This window comes from Acanthaster planci, linkage group LG04 (genome assembly GCF_054643075.1).
Source record: "Acanthaster planci isolate LZ-2023a linkage group LG04, COTS_SCS, whole genome shotgun sequence".
NCBI classification, from domain to species: domain Eukaryota; kingdom Metazoa; phylum Echinodermata; class Asteroidea; order Valvatida; family Acanthasteridae; genus Acanthaster; species Acanthaster planci.
In genome coordinates this window covers 7,479,522-7,500,808 of record NC_141780.1, presented here as the reverse complement: position 1 = coordinate 7,500,808, position 21,287 = coordinate 7,479,522, and the positions used below count along the sequence as shown (strand labels likewise).

At 43.0% G+C, this 21,287-nt stretch overlaps 1 protein-coding gene across 5 annotated transcripts in view; it reads left to right on the top strand.

Moving 5' to 3' along the window:
- The first annotated feature begins 717 nt into the window (after positions 1–717).
- The window catches only part of LOC110987737 (GATA-binding factor 2-like), a 62,969-nt gene continuing 42,399 nt past the window's right edge, over positions 718–21,287 (top strand). For 3 of the 5 annotated variants that reach the window (XM_022250759.2, XM_022250758.2, XM_087135814.1), the window contains exon 1: positions 16,091–16,544. The gene's annotated coding sequence lies outside the window, so the exon portion shown is untranslated. Of the gene's footprint in view, positions 3,274–16,090; positions 16,545–21,287 lie in introns of those variants that run through there. The other 2 variants (XM_087135815.1, XM_087135813.1) reach the window with 1 other exon arrangement.

Here is a 21,287-nt window from a genome sequence, read left to right as displayed (position 1 = left end):
AACAAGATAAAGACTATCGCAGATCGAAAAATAATGATATCCTTTTTTAGGAAAGGCAGGAATAACATTTTTTTCCATATTTCATTAAAAAATCGCGTCCGCAGGTGGATTGACGAATAATTCATCAAAGGTTAAAGTTCACTGTCTGTTTTGCAGATCGAGGGACGACCGGACCTCGAGAAAATGTCTGGTGATGTTGCTGCGTTCTCGCGGCGTGCAGGACGCGCTGAGATCGGCCTTGCAGATAAGACGAAACCGCGCCGATTCTTTGTGGAGTCACTCACGCTGAGAGAGGTGGCTTAAATATACGCTTGCATGAAAGTCCTCCTGGGAGAAGGCGCTTCTGACGCACAGGTCTATCCAAGCAGAATTGCCGTGGTCCACAGAAACATTCTGGATTTTCATTTTGAAATACATTATACGAAAAGGCTTTATACATAAAATTTCTTGCAAAAGAAGTGGGAAATTAACCTGGCTTTGTTAAAGTTAGAGTAATAGCCACATCTGAGGAATAACGATATTGGCAATTATCGTTAAGAGGATTTCAGGAAAATGTATATCAAACAGGAGAGACTCTAGCTAAAATGAATTATCTGATGAGTTGTATTTGGTATAATTAATCAAATCCGATTCTTTATTTCGACCATATGTATGTGGAAAATGTTCAAAATAAGGCATTTAAATTTCGTTTATCCAGGTCTCCTGTAACGTTTTGCTAGCACTACTAAGACAAGAAGGATATTTGGTTTTAGAGGTGAAACAAAAATAAGAGAAATTTCTTATGTTTCGCCTATTTTGCAGGGTTGGACAAGTAGACGATATAAGGTTTCACACGAATTTAATCCAACTCTTCTTGTGGGCATCGTGCCAGGATAACCGGGACTGAAAACAAGGCACTGTGCTGGTTCGGTTCTACCACAGTGCTTGGTTGTTTTCACGAGGTATAGTGATCATATAATATGGGGGTATCGAGGGACCCCCCCTCAAAAAGAGGAGTTCTGTACAGGATTACTGACAGAGATTCCCGTCCGTTGCTGATGTATTCGTGCATGCTGTCTTCCCACTCATGACGGACTCCCTCCCTCCCTATGACGCTTAAGTGTGTAATGACAATGATGGCCTCAACACTCAATGAGGAGATAGAGAAGTACAGCATGAGATGCAAGTAAGTATATCATTGATAACAATCTAGCTACCCTTCTATTCTCTTGTCTTTTGAAAAGACAGCAGGTTTATCTAGCGCCCCTGGGTTGTAAGCTGAGCCCTGAGAGGAGCGGATAGATACCAACCCTCCAAGGGGAGAAAGTGCGGGAGAAAACAATTAAACAACTTATTGGAGGGGAACGACGATTTCTCGAAACGGCAGCGGGTTGAGGCTCGGATTAGACCGGGTTTCATCGTAAAGACCCCGTAGGGTGAGCGAAGGAGGAATGATATTTTTTTGGTTAGGTGATCGAGACACTCTTCCCCTACTGTCGTTTTTTGTTCGAAATGAGCAGGAATTATCGCCAGGATCGGCTAATCTAAATGGAGTTTACTTCAAATATCCGGCGTAACGTTGGGTTTTTGTGTCCGGTAAAAAGTGCTGATAGTGGAGATTACCAAGACTCGACAGGGGATCCGTTTTAAGGAGATGACAATCTTAGCATAACACACTTAAGAAAGAGGCAACACTGCAGGGTAAGTCCAAGAAGAAAATGAAGGAATTATAAAACAGTGTCTGATGTTGCTTTGAATGTGCCGTTCTTTTATCAGTAAGAATATTGTTGTAATATCAACGCGCTGTGCGTATTCAAAGCTCCTGAATATCGGTCAAAATATTTCGGAGCTGTGGGAAACTGCCCACGTTTAAGTTCTTCGGCTCACTCTGACAACTCATCGATATCCCTAATCTAACTCTAGACGACTTTGATAAAAAAAAGGCACCTTTCAAATCCGTATGTCATATAATCCATTTCGGTATTTCGGACACAATAGCTTTAACAAACCCGTCTTTAATTAAACTTCGTTAATTTTGGTTTCATTGTCCGTCTTCAGGTACGGCCATGCAGGTTCTGTTGTAGATTCTCCCGGTCAGATTCGCCAAACGTGGCTTTCAGATTCATTTCCTCGGTCCCTTTGAAGAATTGAGTTACCGAAATAACCGTAAAAGAGTCATCCACTTTTAAAAGCGCGCATTTTTCATTTTATTTCGCCAGATTGACCTGACGGAGGATTCACTCTCACGGTTTTATTTTCATTTGCATTTCATGCGGAATCGTACCCTCAGATCGAGCATCATAAGTCTCCATATCTGAGGCTATACTCGAAATGAAATTTCTTACTTACACTATAACAAGATCCACAAAAACCAATTAATTTCGATACAATTCCTTCAATAGTTCTACTGCGCGCGTTACCGCAGATCAATCGGCTACTTCAGTGGGTCAACAGCCAACAACTCTTCGAGTTTGTCACTTCTCCCACATTTTTATAGTTTCATCTGGAAGATTTGCCCCCAAGGATCTAAAATACACACGCACACATGGACACGCACACACCCCGTCGCAAAACCTCACTCCCCGTGCGCGGGACGCGGCAACTGCCAAGTCCCTACGGACATTCACCGGACGCTCGCAACCAGATGGAGAGGGTTTTCTCCTCCAGCTCTTTCGATTTCCAGTTTTCGGTGCTACTGTGCTCGAGTCCGAATGAAAAAGAAGGAAAGAATGAATGAATGAAACAAAGCCAAACAACACCGACAAACCCGGCTGGCTTGCACGATCATGCCCCTGTCAACTCCCCAGAGTACCGGGCCGGCTCGTAATCGCGATTTCATATTCTACGGGTGGCTGGTCCAAAGTGTCGTAGATGGATTTTTAATGAAGGTAGCCCTACCACACTCCTCTAATGGAACTGCGGGGTACGTTGGGGGGGGGGCTCCTTGTGTGCGCCTTGTATGTAGCCAACTCCTGCCCGAAGACCGCACTACCGGTGAAGTCCGTGTCCACTGAGCAAAGCCCGTCTCGGAGATGTACTTTTTTCAGTGACTTGAGTCCTGGCAGAGTAACAGCGCCACGCCTGGTGAAGTTATTCGCTCAAAGGTGTAGTCCACGAGGCGGAGGGCTGAACTCGTCCCGTCGCCAAATCTTCCTCTGCTGAGCAGCTAAACGAACCGTCGCGGTCTGACGTCTTTAAACACCTCCAGACTCGGCGAGATTCTCTCTTCCTCTCCTCCGTCAGCGAGCCAACTCCGTCTTGAAGTCTTGTCTGCTAGTCACATCAAGGGCCCCGGTAAGTCAGAGTACAACCGGTACTATCTGATGGCTGTAATCAAGATTTGTATATCTCGTGTGCGTTATCTCTTGAATTTTTGTCTTTGTTTTTTTTCTCTCTGCTTGTATGTTTCGGTTGAGGGATGATACCGTACAGATTTGTCAGATGCAGCCAGTGTGTACAATGCAGGTTTTTGAGACGATTTCAGAAATACACTCTCTAAGCAGAATGTTTGATTTTCGCATATCTGTGTGGGATGGCCGTGTACAGTAAGATGCTAGCATGCATGTTCAACAGCACCTATAGCACGTACAGACAAAGTGCAGAAAAAAAACAAACCATTCATGTTTCAGTTATTTCTATTCTATTAACCACTGCACTTTGAGCACCGTCTCTACACTTATATCACGTTAACATTACAATTCCATTTCTAAACATAGCCGCCTTAGAAATGGTTTTACAAACAGAAGAATGAGATTGAAATATTTAAATCAAATTTAGAATAGATGCAGAAGAGTTCACGCTTGTGATTGAGTTTGATCGTAGTCAGTAAAGTCATCAGATAAACTTGGCTTTGGAACGAAAATTAGACTGCCATCGCAAAATCAAACAAAATGCATCGATAGGGATTATATCTACTATTGTAGTGAATTTTTAAAATTTTGAAGCGTTTTACGCTTTCCACACTTAGATTAATCCCCAAGCATGGCTACTCGCGGGTAGGAATTGTGAAACTTGCCAGTTTGCTGGTGGTATAGGAGTTACTGTATAATTAAGCAACTGCTTGGTAACTTTAGATAATAACATCTTAACGAAGAGGGCCACAGTTTAATATAATGCGTGCCTTTGCCCGATGTAATGCTTGTAACGAATGGTCTCGAAAGGGCTTTGTCGAGACCTTGTGAAAAATGTCCCCACACCATGGAGCTATTCAACACACGAAGTCCTCATGCAGATGTCAGCTTTGAGCTTAGTGTCACGACTTGTTCCTCCATCCAGGATAAAGCGAGTATCTAATCTAAGGGGAGGTTTTTTATTCAGGTAAAACAAACTCGAAAGAGATGATTATCGTAAATCACCTGGTCGCCCACTGTTCCTTTAAAAATAATTCGGCATTAGATCCGTACATGGAAGTCTAGTACGATCGGATACCGTGAAGTGTCGTTGTTAATACATGTACATTGTTGACACGCGATTTCTTTCCCAAACAATTTGTTTTCCACTTCATGTCCTTGGAAGCTTATTAGCTATAAATCAATCTTCCTTTTGTATATGCAATTCACTTACCACAGTGCCGGATATGAGTTGACTTATTGGAAGCGATAAACAAACAGACAAACAAACAACAAATACTAAAAAGGAATCAGAAAACTGTAGATACTGTTTTTACTGAAGGTGCAGAAAGACCGCCTCGTCGAGATTTGCAGTGCGGGACTTAACACCGTGTGAAATAATACTAACAGACACTACACACATTAATTGTGGTTTCCATTTACTGAATTACGTGGTGATAAAATAACTACTGAATGTAAAAATCAACGTGTGTTTTAGAAAGCATTTCAGATTTGTCACTTTTCAATTCAATTCCCTCTCTTTGGGGTAATTTAAACACGAACATTTCCTCCCACAGTCCCCACTGTAGCCTATGAAGCTTAAGATGTTAGATACTTTACGTTAGAATGCTCGCGTTTGAATATCTAACATAAAATCTCTATCATGAATAACGACAATTGTTAGGCAGAGTTTCTCCATATGGATTGGTTTGTTATCTTCAAACTACAGTGAATGTTTCTGTTACAATTGGGTTTCACTTTTGGGATGGTCAACTTGAGAAAGGTGGCTGCACATGTTTGCAAGAAACAATTTATTTTAAAATCCTGTGTTTTGTTTTTACTGTTGAGTTTACTGAACAAAGTTAATAACAAAAATATAACTCACACGTAAGCTGCATGCCAGGTGGCAAATTCCTGATTTAAATTATTCGACTTAGAAAAATTAAAGGAGCTGTACACTTATTCGTTAATTATATTGATTTTTTTCTATTGGTCCTTCAGAGAGCAGCCCGGCACAACCTTGCACCCAATTCATATTTCGTCAACACAAAAGCCGCAAAACACACACCACACCACAGCCAGATGGTGTGAAAAAGAGCCAATAAATGTAGGCACAAAAGCGAAGGTCAATCTGAATTGACTCTGCGCACTCCCGTCCACGGCGTCCGGGGGCTCTTGCCACTGTGTCTGGTGTGCGAGATGGCGGGAAGTTACACAAACGCGAAGATGTATACGGAACGCTCGACGGGAGCAAATTGCAACTGTTGCAGGCCACGTGGACGGCGATGAGCCGTTGGATTGAATTGACTTGTCGGATGTGCAGTATAACCGTCAATCAAAGTGAGACTTTCGAGCAAAAAGAGCGAAAAAACAACAACAACAACAAAAACAAAACAAAACAAAAAAACACTGCAATTACTTAATGCGACTCGAGCCTTCATTACGAGCCTAACACTCTTACAGGCTCTATGAAAATGTACTTTAGATAAGGTATTTTTACTTATCAATATGAATACCATCTGCGCCAGCGTAAAGACAAGAGTCTTGGTCTTTGGGTAGAGGGCACAACGCCTCTGTTGTTATGATAATATTTATTTCCCGGTTTATTCTGTATACTTCATGCAAGTTTCTACTGGTTGGCTGTATTTTGGATTGTGGTGTCTTCACCTCGGCAGATAAATGTACATCTCCACAGTTATGCTTGGGCCTTGCCTGCTCTTCATTTGGTTTCTTCGCATATTTCCTTCTTGGAAGCCCACTACACTGCCAACGTTCTTTCCATCTGACTGTGTCGTCCATGAGCAGGTCTGTGTTTTCCCTTTTGTCCAAAAATCCACTGTGTTTGACTGCATGTTTCGTATACCACGGCCCCATGTAGGCGAAAGAGTGATCCCTGAGGCCTCAATTGATTATTTGCATATAGGTTCTGTAGGCTTACTGTGGCAGTTACTTGAAGGCAGCTCATTTCCATGTGACCACAACGAACAATGCTATAAATAAGGCCGGAAAAAATCAGATCTGAATTTGCAGGGCAGGGATGGCAGTATTTTAAACAGAATCTCATGCACCAACCACAGACGTCCTACCAAAACAAGAGAAAAATCTGGACTCGCAATGCCGTTGTAACGAATAAAGCCACCGGTGGCCATGTTACCGTGCTGAATACGAAGGAAATGGTTGGCTCGTTGGACATTGAAACTAATGATGTCATGAACAAATCTGATTGAATTTAATGGCGAGCAAGCCTTTTGTATTACCTTTGTATTCGGCACGGTAAGATGGCCGCCTGGTGGCTTCAATGGCCTCTGCATATTGGTATTATCATATACACAGGTCCAGATCTTTTTATATGAAGTCCGTGGCACCAACCCGTTCTCCAAGCTGGTAGGCCTAACTTATCGAACTTCCCCCTGTCGACTCAGTGGCCTTGACTCCATGACATCCCCGACCGTTCGAACATGATCATATTGTGCACAGCGATATCGGGGAAAATCTGCTCAATAATTAAAGAGACGTCTGCCTGAGGCAGCGCTTTGCGGCTGCGAGTGAGTTAGTTTTGAGGGGGGATCCGTGTGTTCAGCTCGGCGCGGAATGTGACCCTTGGTGCACTGGGGTCTCTTGCCCTTCTTTCAGAACCAGGCCATTCAAACAAAAGATACGTATAGGTGATACAATGTAATCCCCTTTAGGGATTTGGGTTGGTTTTGGAAAGAGCAACTCGCTATTTTCGTCAGCGGCGTAAGCTAATTTGTTTTTTTTCCTGTGAGGATTGTTGACGGATCACGCCGCTGAAACACGTGCGAAGCACCCCAACACGAACTTTTTTTCTCGCCTGTTGCACACATGCACTTTCGTCACCCAACTTACAAACGGTGATATACGGGTCACACAGGTGTAGAATGGTGCCGATAATAAATGACGTGCGGTTGAAACGTTCTGTTAAGCTCCACCACAACAAGTTGGCAGACCGAATACATTTTTAATGTCCGCTTTAACTTGTAAAAATAATAAAGTGTTGGTGAGTTTATCAAGAGTTTATCTACATAAACAGTTTACCCATGTCAAGGATCGACTCTTTGTTTGGGTTTGGTGCAAGTTTGTCATGCTTTGCCGGTTGTGTCACGCCACCTTGATCTTAATCAAGTGGCCGTGGTAAGTTGCTGTATCGAGCGGGGCGGAAAGGCGTAATGGCCCGAGGTCTCTTGGTGGCAGTAAACAAGAAGGCTTTCAAATCCACAGTCTTCTCCGTTGTGGGATAAAGTCGGTGACACCATTTTGTCGTCAAAAATTTAGTTCCTCTCTGTATCCTTTCTGCAGGATACGCACTGGATTGACTAGTTGCAAGAACCGATGCCAAATGCCTAATTTGATAAAGTTGGTACAAATATTGGGTACTATTCTTCCGACCGATACATGTATATTGTTTGATACTATCTCAACCTTTTATTTTTGTGATGACAATTCTACCGTCTACCTAGAAATAAAGGAAGACATTTTGATTAAAAAAAATCACTAATCCATCAAATAATTGTTCAAATTAGTAAAAATAGCATTATGTGTCAACTCGTTTTTCCCTAGAGTTAATTTTTGGGGGATAATGTCACAACATATTTCATTGAGATTAACACACATGGTTGAATAATGCTGTAACAGTGTAGGGACGCAGACAGAAAAAGAGGGATAACCAGAAGGGCTTACAGAATAGTTTCAACAAGTTTCGTTCATGTCCATTGGCCTAACCAATTAACTGGAACCCAATTGTTTAAACAGCCAATCAGAAATCTAAGGTGTGAACAGAAACAATTCACGTTAATGTTTCGTTCGCTACAGACAAAGGATACGACTACGATTGTACTGGTAGAGGTCGTTATTATAGAGGAAAGCGGAGACAATTCGAAATGCACAGGATATTTTTGGAGGGGGGTTTTTCAAATTTTACTTTTCATTCGACGAAAGGCTGGTTTGTCACATAAAATCGGACACACCTTATCATGTAAAAAGTAGACTGACCTGAATTTCGAGAGAGTGTATGAGACCCCAGATTCGGATCAAATTTAGCATTTAAAACAAATTGGCCCAACGCACAGATTCAGTTTCCCATGTCATAAACCCACGGCAAGGCATCAAAGGAAGTTGAAAGTGACTTGTTTTCGAAGTGTCAGTTTAATAATTATAATCGGTGGATATTATTTGGCGCGCCTATTATTACACAGAAGGGCTGTTGTGGGAGGAAACCCGAGGCTCGGACACGTTGGCACGGGAGATTTTGACAAGCCGTCGACGGGCTTGGGGACCGTGGAGCGCTCGGTGCCTACCCGTCAAAGGGATTAATGGCACCGCCCGGAGGCCCTCCCAGCGATCGGTCCATGGGATCCGCTGTTGATCGTCTATACTGTCTGTATTTTCACGAGCCGGAATCCAAACCGAGAGGGGCATCGCGTACGCAACACACATATGGGGAAAGCGGCGGGGGCCCAAGGACGGCGAAAAATAATCCGCTCCGCGTGAAACCGGCCAGTCAGCCTGCAACTTACAACCCCTCCGTTGAGACTCCAGCTTGACAAGTCTGTCGCTGGACTGGAGAGTTCGACGAGAAGGATATGATTGATGGGCTTACAGAAGTGTTTGAAGAGGGAGGATATGCAAAAGAAGCTTGGATTCCATCCAAACACACAGCGAAACATCAGACCAGAAAAAAAGTCGGGTAGATGAAAGAGCTAAGGGGCATACATAAAAAGATGGTGATACACTTACATAATTCTGAAACTCTTAACCCCCCCCCCAAAATACACACTGTAAAGGGTAGGAGAAGCCACAACGCCAACGAGTATATTAGAAAAGATTTGGCAAGCGCGTGAATGACGACTAAACGCGATACGCGTTTTGTGGAACGCGAGGGTATTTCGAGATGTTATACTCGATTCCTTTTTTATTCGGTTGCATGGGTAGACAACGCCCTAATGACACATATTAACGCTAGAGACGTTCTAGAATTATCCACGTTAGTACTGCCCGAACTCATTCTAAGTCATTTATTAATCGCACTAGTGCAGGCGCAATTGTATTGAGGTTGAGTTTGTATAGGAGGGCTTTGGGGTGGCCAAGCTGCGGAGACGGCGCGTAATTTGGTCAATACACAGTTCCCTCCTGCATCTTTCATGACAAGGTTTCGGCTTGGGAGGGTTTTGTCGCAGAATGTGCAGTCTACAGTTCGTTTCAAGAAGTGTTTTGCGGACGAGTCAACAATGACCGAGCAGCATTTCACTTTTATACAAAGTAGTTGGAGAAGGTAGGCCATAGGGAGTCGCAGATAAGGCCGTTACCTACGCACAAATAATTTGTAAGACGGTGAACACGAAATCGCTGTCAACAGTCAGATCCAGAATTGCAAATGGTTGGTTTCAAAAGGTGCAGGGCAAAAGTATTTTAACGAGAAGTTGGTATCGGAAATTACCTGATATGTTTGTTAAATTGGGTAAAATTTGACAAATAAATGTATTTAATAAAATCACGCAAGCATGCAATCAGTTGATATCCGGATGATTGTTGGGAAACCCTCGACCAATTTGCCTCGTCCCGTTTTCTTGTCATTTTTTGAAGCCCATGAGGTCGTAAGACATTGGGTTGCTGCGAGAGTAAACAGAGTGAGTGACCTTTTGTAACGTTCAGATACTGATATACATACAAATAGATGAAAAGGAAAAGAATCCTGGTACAAAATAAATTTATAACGGAAGATTTGAAAGGCAGAGGAAAACAGGGAGGGAAGTCTTAAGGCAATTCCTTAAGGGATTCTAGCTTAGATGACTACACCAGCTTAGAGACCAAATACTCTACCGCGGCAGCATGCTACCAGCCCGTCGGGACCTGGCTTGTGCTCTGTACCTTACAGTTGAATCGTCAGCTGGAGAGAGAGAAAACACCCAAAGAGGATTTTGCTCTCTGGTTTTTACTTCAAATACAAACCCTGAGATACCCATCAGAGAGGAGAATCGAGCCTCGGGCGATGCCAAGTGTATAGGGGAAAGAAGGACACCAAAGAAAGGAAGAGAAGAGAACAGCCTGAGGGACATACAAGGGTATGCGGGAGCTCCTCCGGAGTGGGGTGACAGGCTGGGTGAAGTCCCGCTTAAATTAGCCGAGGGCGACACTAGGAGCTCAAGTGCCGTCTTAAAACACGGGTGCACTCCTGGCGGAGCGGAGTCCGGCCACTCCGTTGGACGGGCCAGCCGTCCTGGCCTGTAGCGTGTACAGGGCCAGTCTGCCGGCTCCCGTAGCTCCCACGACTCCCGTGGCCCCAGAGGCCCCCCTTGGCCCGCGGGATGTGTTTGGACGAATTGAATCAGGAGATTCAGAACGGTACTTGAGAGGCTTGGGTCGGCGATAATGACTTGGTATTTATAGTCTCATGTCCACACCTTCGACATCGATCATGTTCAACTCTTTTTTCTCCTGAATTTTAAGTTTCTTTATTATAGTCTCAACTAATTGCGATTTTGAGTGTCAACAATAGGTTTCAGCAGGAATTTAAAACATAAGAAGGGATATCTCGTTTACTCTACCTCAAAGCACGGGTAATTGCTGCCAGTCTACTTTTTTGTGGGGTCGATAGAAAAAAACATGCCTTTTACAGATAGGAAGCACATTCACGGGTGAACTGTCACGCCGTCTATTATGTAATGACCATTCATTTCAAGAGAAATGACTGAACGAGTGGTGTATCTGGGCTAGTTTACGCTCCCTGCTCTGATGGCATTGTCAACATCAACGCCATTGCGTGCGAGTCGCTTGCCGCATTCTGCATCGTCCAACGCAAGGTGGCTATACACTCTCTCAATATTTACCTGGATTTTCAACCTAATTTGGGGCGTCGAAAACAAACCGTAAAACCTGCTAATTTATCAAGCGCGTTAAAAATGCTGGCGCGGATGGTGTTTGTACAATGATCATTTAGAGTCAATCCCGCAGGTCTTGGGGGATTCTAATGGTGAGCTTAATGGATACTGACGTTGCTATTGCAAGCCGGGTCGGCTATTATTCGGCTCTCCGTCCGCCGGCAGCATCATTAACACTCCCGTTGCAACATGTCGTGAGTAGCCGGATTCCGTGTGTTTGCTTGGACGTGTCCACGACTTTCAAGCGGATGCATCATCGCTAGCCGGGCAAGCATGAATAAACCGGGAAGCTCAAGACGACAGGAAAAAGAGCCCTGGTACTCTCGGGGGGCAACGAGAGAACAAGACGCAAAAGAAGGGGGAAGTATCACAAACAATGACAGGAAGAGGGGGACGAGTCGATGCAGCGAGAAACCGAGTGCAGTCACAGGGGAGTAATCGCTCATGTTTTCTTTCGCGCTCGATTCCTCTTTCAGTCACAGGGTGTGTTTTTTTCCTCGCACGCCGGAGCATGAAAATGGGCATGTCCGGGCGCACGTGTGTGTGACACTGCATGAGATAGAGGGGCGGCGTGTTGAAGCGCGGCAGGCACGGTCCACTCGTGCCTGGTGGGACAGCGACGTGTTGTGATTCCATGTTCGGCCTGAAATCAATCAATCATGCACTGATTTGGATCTGTTTCGCTCTTGTCTTGACGTTGTCATTAAGAGTGCGCGGCCTGCCGTCGCTTCCTCAATGCCGCATGAAGCACGCAATGCAAGGACGCAGTTCGCTTAAAAAAAACGTGTTGATTAGATACGGGTATCATGTTTAAAAAAAAAGTGGAAACGCTCCCTTCTTAGCTGCGCCAAAACCTGCCACACCATGCGAAAAACCTGCAATTTGAGCGCAACTGTTACAGAAAACAAAAACAAAAAAAACCTAAAAAACAGTCAGCTGAAATGTTTCGCAGGGTATGCAAGCGGCCATAGTTTACGGTACGTTCATCCGAGTATGGCCTGCATATTATGTTTCCCTTTTCTGCCCAGAATCTCCTCTACTGGCTCACCATCAGCTCAGCGTTTGCTTCTTCTGAAGCCGCAGATTCCCCGTCGGGAACTTTCGTCTCTCCCTTTATCATCTTGAGCTGAATGTTGTTAATAACGTTGAATTTGTCTTTCCCGAAATGACGTTAAAATTTTAGTCATGAATATAGAAATACCAGTCAACGTAAAAAGCTGAAAAGGCACGTCAATACCCTTAAAATTGCAAAGAAAAAATTGAAAATAATATGCATTCTCTTGGATTATATTAAAAGTTTCATTGCATGGACGGATGTTAATTTATCAGCACCGCTTTTTTTCTTACATACGTTTATTCAACACATCTCTTCAAGATATCTCGTAGATTTTAAATCGAAACTGGGCCAAGAAAAGAGAGAAAGATTACATTAACTAGCAAATCAACACAAAATATCCAGTTGGCCATTTAATCAGTAATATGTTTATCCTCAAGAAATTGCATGAACCTTCACCAATCGCTGTTGCACTGACCATCTTGATTGTTTCACCATTTTTATAATTCTCTTACGTTCAATTCCCATTTCCTCACATTTGTCCGCCCGACGCCTGTTTCCCTAGGAAAATGATTTCAATTTACAAAGTGCTTCATATTATCGCAGCTTCGTCCATGACTTTCCATTTGAGAGTCTTATACTTTGCATGACTGTACACTTTACAGAAGCAGTACTTAAAGAAAAAGTATTTATCATGATAGCAACTCCGGCTTCTTGGTATTTGCCTCTAGTAGACCTTTCATTGACCATGTTGTACTTTAAAGAATCACGAAAAGGAGATTCTTAAAATAATGTGTTGTGGTAAAAACAAAATATCTTGGAGATGGCGCACGCGACCAATGAGCTTAATGCATATTTGTATGACAACTTTGGTCTTGGCCAGAGATGTTACCTTGCAATCACTGTCGTATCTCCCAAAACAATAATTTGATGTGTTGGTATTTAAACATTATTTGATACCGCTGAGGTATTTTGAACTTTCAATCGGTTAATGGTAAATAAATTATTCATGCATGGACATTCATCGCTCCTCAAAAAGGGGGGGGGGTGTCCCTCTCCTGTCGCCAGCGACTGACGCCAATGGATTCAGAACTCCTTCGATTAAATTCAGTATTTCTTTGTATAATGTTGGAGTTGAAAGTGAACTCCCTGTAGTTTGTTGCCGTTTATCTAACATCGGGAAGTATTTTGAACTACGATAAATAATGCAAACACCGCAAGTATCAACAGTATAGCAACGGTAACATGGGAGGCCATAAAAAACTTAGAAGGAGGCGGGGAAAAATAAGTCAATAAAAGAATTGGAGTTTGGCAGGGTCAAGCTGCCCTCATTTAGGTAATCACGCTGCTGCGGCTCTAATATGTCGGCGTCCTCTAATAAAAGTTGGGTTTATAGAGAATAATAAGCCGAGAGACAAAAAAACACAGCAGCGGGAGCAGGGGGACGCCTTTGGCGAGGCCGCCCAGCATCGCGGTCCCCGGCCACCGCCAGCCTCACACGACGGCCTGCATGCACGGTGCCCTTTTATATTATGTTTTCGGCTTGACCGTTTTTCCTCTTTGGTCGCAGCGCAATTTCCTTAATTTCGAACCCTGTGATGTCGCCGCTGTTCTCCCAGTCTTAACTCCAATAAACAAATGGAAACAAGAACACGATTGGCCACCACTCGTGGTGCTAATCGGAGGCGACTTCTCAGAGGGAGACCCTCATAACACGCGCTCGCTTAACACTAATTTCATATCAGCTATACAAGCCGGCTCTCCTCGACCGGCAGAGAGAAAGAAAAGACTTTCCCCAAAGATGCGCACTATAGATCTAGATCACCAATATTTAGCCCTGGACACGGAATCGTTTGTGTCAGGGGAATAATGAAATTAATCGCTGTCGATTATTGAATTATGTTGCACATTTTCTTAACACCTCGGTTGTGAGCGCGCAAGATGGTCTCAGTGATACTCAGTAATTTCCTTGTCCCAATCGCCCGAATCAGCAGATTTGGATCTGCGGAATGACTTTTAGGAGAAAAAAACAGAGAGAAAAAGAATGGAATTGGACGACCTCTTATCAAACGCGACCTATATACATGCATGGTGTACAGTGTGTGTGTGTGGAATACCTTCCTCGCTCAAGTCCACGTGATTGTACAACGGACCCTTCGAAAACGAAGAAGTTACAAGGTCCTGATCTAACTTTATTTTACAGGAGGTCACACATATCCTTACCTGTCAGACATAGAAAATAGAACAGGCGCAAAATTGTACCAGATGCAGTCGGTTAAACGCGCTCAAAATTCACAGAGTCGAGGAAAACTAACGTCGGTGGATGAGGAGTGTTGTCAGTGTTGAAGTGATATCTTGTACTTAGTTAAAAACCCCTTCCATCCTGCGGTTATCTTGCTAGACAAATAAAATCGAGATAGAGAGATAAAAGATCAACAAATGTAGCTTAAGTAGATGTGAAAATATTTTAAAAGGCTGTTTTTTTCTTCTGGCCAATCAAAACCGTGAATGTTTTTGTTTAGAGTTTTTTTTTTTAATTGTACCATCGGCAAGTAGAAATTTTGTTCAATTTTCACACATTGATTTTTCTGGCCAGATAGCAGGTGATAGGGTATTTTTTAAAAATTATTTACTTTACTTGGAAGAAAAAAGTTCATTTCTCTTAGTTTGCCTGACATTTCCCAAGTAAATTTGTACCGAACCTTAACCGCACAAAGCATCACGCCTGAAATGGCCGACTCAAGCGCGCTGTACACTTCATGCCTTAATCCACGCGTTCAAAACTCATTGCCGAATTTTGTCCGCAAGCTAAATACAAAAAAAGGAAAAAAAATCTTGGCTACACAGCAAATCAAGCTAATCCAGTGGTGACAATAAAAATCGGATTTCTCATAATATATCACTTTCAAAGGCGTCCCGGCGCTGAACAATCCGTTGGGTTGAACTGGAGCTGGAATAAGTGTTTTGAAGTTCCGCCGCGCCGGCGCTTTTTAAGCGCCTGGATTCAAAGGGTCGCCGGCTGCGCCGGCCCGGCGTGCCACGGTGGTGTGACGGGCCCAAATGATTTCGGCTCTACTGGGAGAAAAAAGTTTATGGCTTATTATGAGAGTTACCTTGTTTGGCATAAAAATCAATCAACTATGCATTGTGGAAATGGCTTTGGAGTAAAGAAGGACTAATAGTAAGGATTACCAACGTAGTAATTTTCTTTTCAAGCCGGTGCGAGGCCGGGGTTCCAGCAGCGACCACCGGAGGGGTTGAAGGGAGGAAGGACTTGGCAGAAACTCCGGAAATAGGTCAAGTCAGTCCGTTCCTGCTCTGGAGAACGAACGAGAGAATCATCCAAGCGCGTCGCTCTGCAGGAGGAATAGGGGGGGGGGAAGAGAGAAAAAATCGTAAGGATCTAGGCTAGCGTTTCTGATGATTGCTCATTTCTGGAAAAATAACAATTATTAACTCCCCCACCGCCGCTGATTATTTCAAAGTGAGAGACAGCTCGCAGGAAGACAAGAGGGGAGAATTTCTGCTCGGTAACCGTGAAGGCAAGTTCTCCCCCCTAACGCTTGCGGAGCCGCCCGCTGTGTGCCCAATGTTCCTGCCTTCTCCATTTCTTTCTTTTGCCCCATCCATCTCCCCGGTTATAGGGGGTGGACTGAACGGGGAGGTTTGGGCCCCGCGGCCCCCGCGCTCAGCTTCTGAAGAGCCGCCGTGATTCGGGCTTTTGCCCCCGCATGAAAGTCTCCGAAAAGCGATTACTTCCGCTCCAAGGACCTTCTTCAGTTGTTTAATTTTCTGTACATAAATAGGGTCCCTCGCACAAAATATGTGCGCACGCCTTTGCTCAATAGAGCACAGTCGGGCCTGGGAGGCACTGACTTATAGGTCTAGCCGCTTTCGCCTCGTGGCTGTCTTTCATTGCGGGCGCATTGGCATTGGAGGGAAAAAAGGAGTGGGGAGAAAGAGAAAAGAAATGGGACTCGCTCACAAGGAACAATACCACAGTAGACTATGTGTGGGTTTTTGTTGTCAAGGATCCGACTCGGTCACCGAGCCGGGAAGAACAATGTTCAGCAACCCCTCAATGCCGACGGTAGAAGTGGTGGACGGCTGACTTTCGTCTTTGGTTGATTTCTGCGCTAAGCCGTTTCTTTTTCAGTCGATTAACATCGAAAACGACGTCTTCTGTGTCTGTGATCAGAGCTGGACTTTACGGAGAAATCATGTTGTAGGTTGAATTGCACAATCGGGACTCTTCGTTACTTTTTGGACATTAAGATTGGACATTCGGTAAGTTTAAATAATAGTCGTTTAGGTTTAAATTGTTTTTAATTCACAGTTTCTGTTTCGGAAGCATTACGGAGTACGCTAATCAAACGCTTCATATACTTTCAAATAATTACTTCTGACGTTCCGTGACTGGAGAGGACGGTTTCTTCAAATTTTGAAAATAAAATGTCGCGTCCATTGGTTCACTCAAAGACGTAGCCGACGAAAACCCTGATTTTACTTCTGATTAGAAGATGATCTTCCTAAGCAAACCCAGCGTTATCCCTCTGTAATTATTGTTGAAACACACCCCGTAATTTGATCTGATTTTCGCCTGAGCACACAAGGGGACCTCATCGCCTTTCGCCCGGCCTCTCTGCACCGGCCACAACTACATTATTCCTGGGCAAACATAGGCGCGTGCTCCACTCAGGCAAAATAGAAATCCAGTCATCAATTTGGGCTAGCTGTCCCGTTTCTGATGATTCCTACCTGCGATCTGTGCAAACACAAATGTCCTAAGAAAAACTTTTCTTGTCACAAATTGTAGACACAGGATCAGCATGTGGATTCTGTCAAAGCGCGGCGCTGTTGTAAATGTTTCAAGTGTGGGCACTGGTCGAAATTCTTCGTTTCTTGTCTCATGTTTTCCTCTTTCTAAAGCGTCCTCCCCTTGATCATTCATGATCAGTCTAGGTTCGCAAGGAAGGGGTGGGAACATCTAATCAGTCAAAGATAGTCACCTCCATCTGTGATTGAAATTCAATTAAAACATCATCATTAGGCCGTCGGTTGCGTTTAATTTCGTTAGTCGCTTTCACCTCGGTGCGAGTCAGTGGCTCGGCGGTGGTGCTGCGACGGATCGAGTGTGTTCCCTGGCTCGATGCACGACCGATCGCATCACGACGCCCAAACACAGGCTGGGTTAAAAACAGACAGAGAATGGGATGTTCTCTTTTATTCAGCTGAGAATGAAAACCAGGGAATGAGTGCCTCAACTTCACCAAGAATCCTCTGGCAGTTTAAATATAATGCCTGCATATTCATTTTCTTTCTCTCCGTGCATGACGTACCTTAGTTTATGCTCACGGTATAGTGCGTCTTTCAAAACCATTAAGTATGAAAAGCTCCTGCGTTTTTGTCACAGGAAAGAAATAAACATTAACAGCAATAACGACATGCACTTTCCATAAATGCTCGAAGGACAATTTCTTTTATTGCTTGAAGGTCCCATATATAGATAACTTTGGTTATATAACACGTATTCCAAGACGTGTAATTAGTTTTGATAAAGAGTTTCGTGTTGACAGGAATTTACCGACTTACTTACAGGCGTCATCCATCTTCAAATGAAAACGTATACTGCACCTGCTTTCACATACACGATAATTGTGACTCCTGCAAGCGTCGATTTGTTGTTTGTAAGCGACCCAGTTCAGTGTAGCAGATGGGCTTACTTCTTCATCTGTAAAATTAAAAGTGACGGTTCAACTGATGCTTGTCTAGTGGGCGCTTCACAGTTTTCCCGTTTAAAATCAGGAACACATTTTTAGAAACTGTTGACTTCATGCATGGCTTAAGAAATATGTGAAGGTGTGTTAGCTGTGTCTGTTTTAGTTTGACGAAAGTATTCTAATGTATATTTTACACAATCTATAGTCAAAATGTAATACAAATGAATCTTTTTAGCGAAGTTGTAACTCCTGACGAAAAGCCTTTCTGAAAGGTACGCTAACTCATATTTTGCCAAAAGCTCGAACGATAACCTTTCTGTACTCCAGAAGGGGAATGAATTTATACTTGTGTTCAGACAACTGAGCCCGAAAATGGTCGGATATTTGAGGGAGATGATACATGTAAACCAAGAAATCAAGTCATTGCTTTTGCAAGAGTGCGGATGACAGGAAATGTTTGTATCCTTCTCTGGTGTCTTCTGTAGTCTTCAACTAATAACTTGCACTCATGCAGCCAGTTTGATATTCATTATTTACGTCCGTAAAATTAGTCAGATTTTTCTTTTATACGGAGTAAAAAAAAGTGTATTCACCCGCTGCCTTCTCTTTCGTTGATCGGAGTTGGTTCTGAGCAACTACAGACCCAGAAAGCCACGGCTCAATTAACGACAAAATGCGGCAACCATTTCACACTGCTTCGGAGTTTGACAATAACCGTCATCACGCCGGCCAGTCGGCCATTTCACCGAGATGAATTGAGCGTGGGCACGACCTGCACACGTGCATCAGGGGAAAAAAATATCGTCTGGAATTTTCTTTCTCCTTCTGTTGATTTCTTCCCAACACTGGCGGCTTCTTTGAGTTTATTTAATGGTTAATACCCCTAAATCCCCCACATCACAGGGGGATTATCCCTAAATACTATTGTGCGTGCAGAAAAATATTTTGGAAGAACTCTTCCATGCATGATCAGCCCAAACCAATGTCTCATTTTCCTCGACGGGAGTGCGCATGTGCCAATAAAAAAAAACTAAAATTTGTCCGTGCGCAGCAACAAAAGACGGAAAACAGAGCAACGTCGCAGTCACTTTACACATTTTACTGACTGATCAGCCTGTTGGCTCAGGAAGAAATTCATGTACTAACAAAATCCCGAAAAAGGAAGTCTGTATACAGAATACAAATCATGTGAAAGATAAAGGGACGTTTCATGTAACTTTGGCCTCAAAAGGCGTGTAGTGGTATACATTTTGAAAGAGAGGTGAAATGCAGGATTACATATATTTGAAATAACCTTGTCATTTCAATGAACTTCAGCGCTTTTTACGAATCTAATATTACTCATGCTCTGAGCACATTAATTCATCCAGATATAAAATATCATATTTCAAATCACAATGCCTCGAAATTTTATATGTCCTGAACAATATCCTTGAACGTTAGAATTTTCTAAATGTTCAGTGTCAACGCGACAGCCCTTCTGAGAATGTCTCGATTTCTCACTGCCACTAGAATCGAAAAAACTGCGATTTCTAGGAAACACGTCGTTGGTGCACAACGTATTCTTTATGGACAGATTCTATTCATGCAATCGATTTTTTTACGGTATCTTAAATATGAATTTCGGTGTACTTTCACCTTTATTATTTTAAAAGGGAATTGTTCGCATATCTTTTCATTTTTACATGCAGTTAATAAAGAGTCAGATTATCGGAATTGCTGCCTGTTTTTAAAATTACATATTTAGAAAAAAAAATGAAGTAAAACCGTGTTGTAACATAATGCATTTGAGTGATATCATTATGCACATAATAGTGACGTTATATACAATAACTTAACTGTGACGTACATGAAAAACCGTAGATATTTTCATCAGTGACCTACGGTTTCTTTTTCATAACGGGATAGTCTAATAATTTTCTGTGATTCCTGAAAAATCACTTTCTTTTTGGCTGAAGGGTTATAGGAGAGTTGTTCCCCCAATGTTTTGTATCAGTCTGGCATTTTGAACAAACATCGTTGCTGAGTGTAAACCCCTTGTTGAGGGCCTCAAGCCGTTTTTTGAATATCCGTTGAATGTAAATTTGAGCATGCACCGTACATTTTGTGCTGTGAAAGATCGCCTCCACCGTATAAATCCACAATGACCCGCCAGCGAAAGGTGGAGTTATTGCCAAAACAAACACGGGACGTGTACCAAAAAGTGTTCCGCGATCCAAGCATGACTCAATATCCCAGGCATAATTAATTCAACATTATAGGTTCCTCTTTGGTCACAGCAGCCAGGTATTCCCTCAATCAATGCGAGACAAGAATTTTGGCCAGTTGGATCTTATTAGATTTAAGTAAACTGTCGAAACTAAGAAAATGACGATCTCACTAGTTTTTGTATCGGTGTCGTTGTTGGAATATTGCTGTTGGTGGTAAGCCGTAGGCGTCGTTTGTGCTGTTGCCGGTGTATACACTTTAAAAACAAGTGTTAATGTTTTACGCCTCTTAAACGCCTTCCTTGTAACACTTTTTGAGCGCGTTGTGGAGCTAATAAATACGTTCTCTTGTTTATTTTGTAAACAAATACACGTTGATGTATTAATAAATTTAGACACAATGACACATCTGGATTTTTTGACAAGACACAAAAATACGTTTATCGGGTAGTAATACTTTCTGAACACTGAAACGCGTTATTTTCACCAAAAAGTGTTAAGTTTAAAACCTTTATATGCATTTACAATTAAACCAAGACGCGTTTATAATGGGTGTTGGTTTTCACGGTGCAGCCGTGTGCCATGGTACTGTAGGTGTTGTCTATGCAGGTGGCGTTGCTGGTGCTATAGGTGTAGGCGTTGTTTGTGCAGGTGCAGTTTTGTACAGTTGTTAATATTTATGCTATATTACTGCTTGATATCTGCTTCTACCGTTAGCCCAATCTAATCAACCTTTCCAACCCATTCATTTCAAACACCGGGGGGTTACACTGAACGCCTCAGTGTTATCAGAGGACCATGCATGCTAACACTTTTTTACCGGTGTTAAAATTTTTGGTGTTATTTCAAAACTGTTGGTGTTACTTTTAACACCATCCAGTGCATTATAACACCTGTAGGCGTTTAAAGTAACACCAGCAGTGTTAAAGTAACACATTTGGTGTAGTCATCTGTTAACACCCAAAAGCATTGTTTTTAACACCGCAGTTTTTGCAGTGATGGTTCATAATTCGTTCCTTGACATGCCCCCTACTCATAATTTATGCACTTCGGCTGTGATTTCCACTATAGTTTCGTGTTCTCCTGGGGAGGGTCTAAACAAA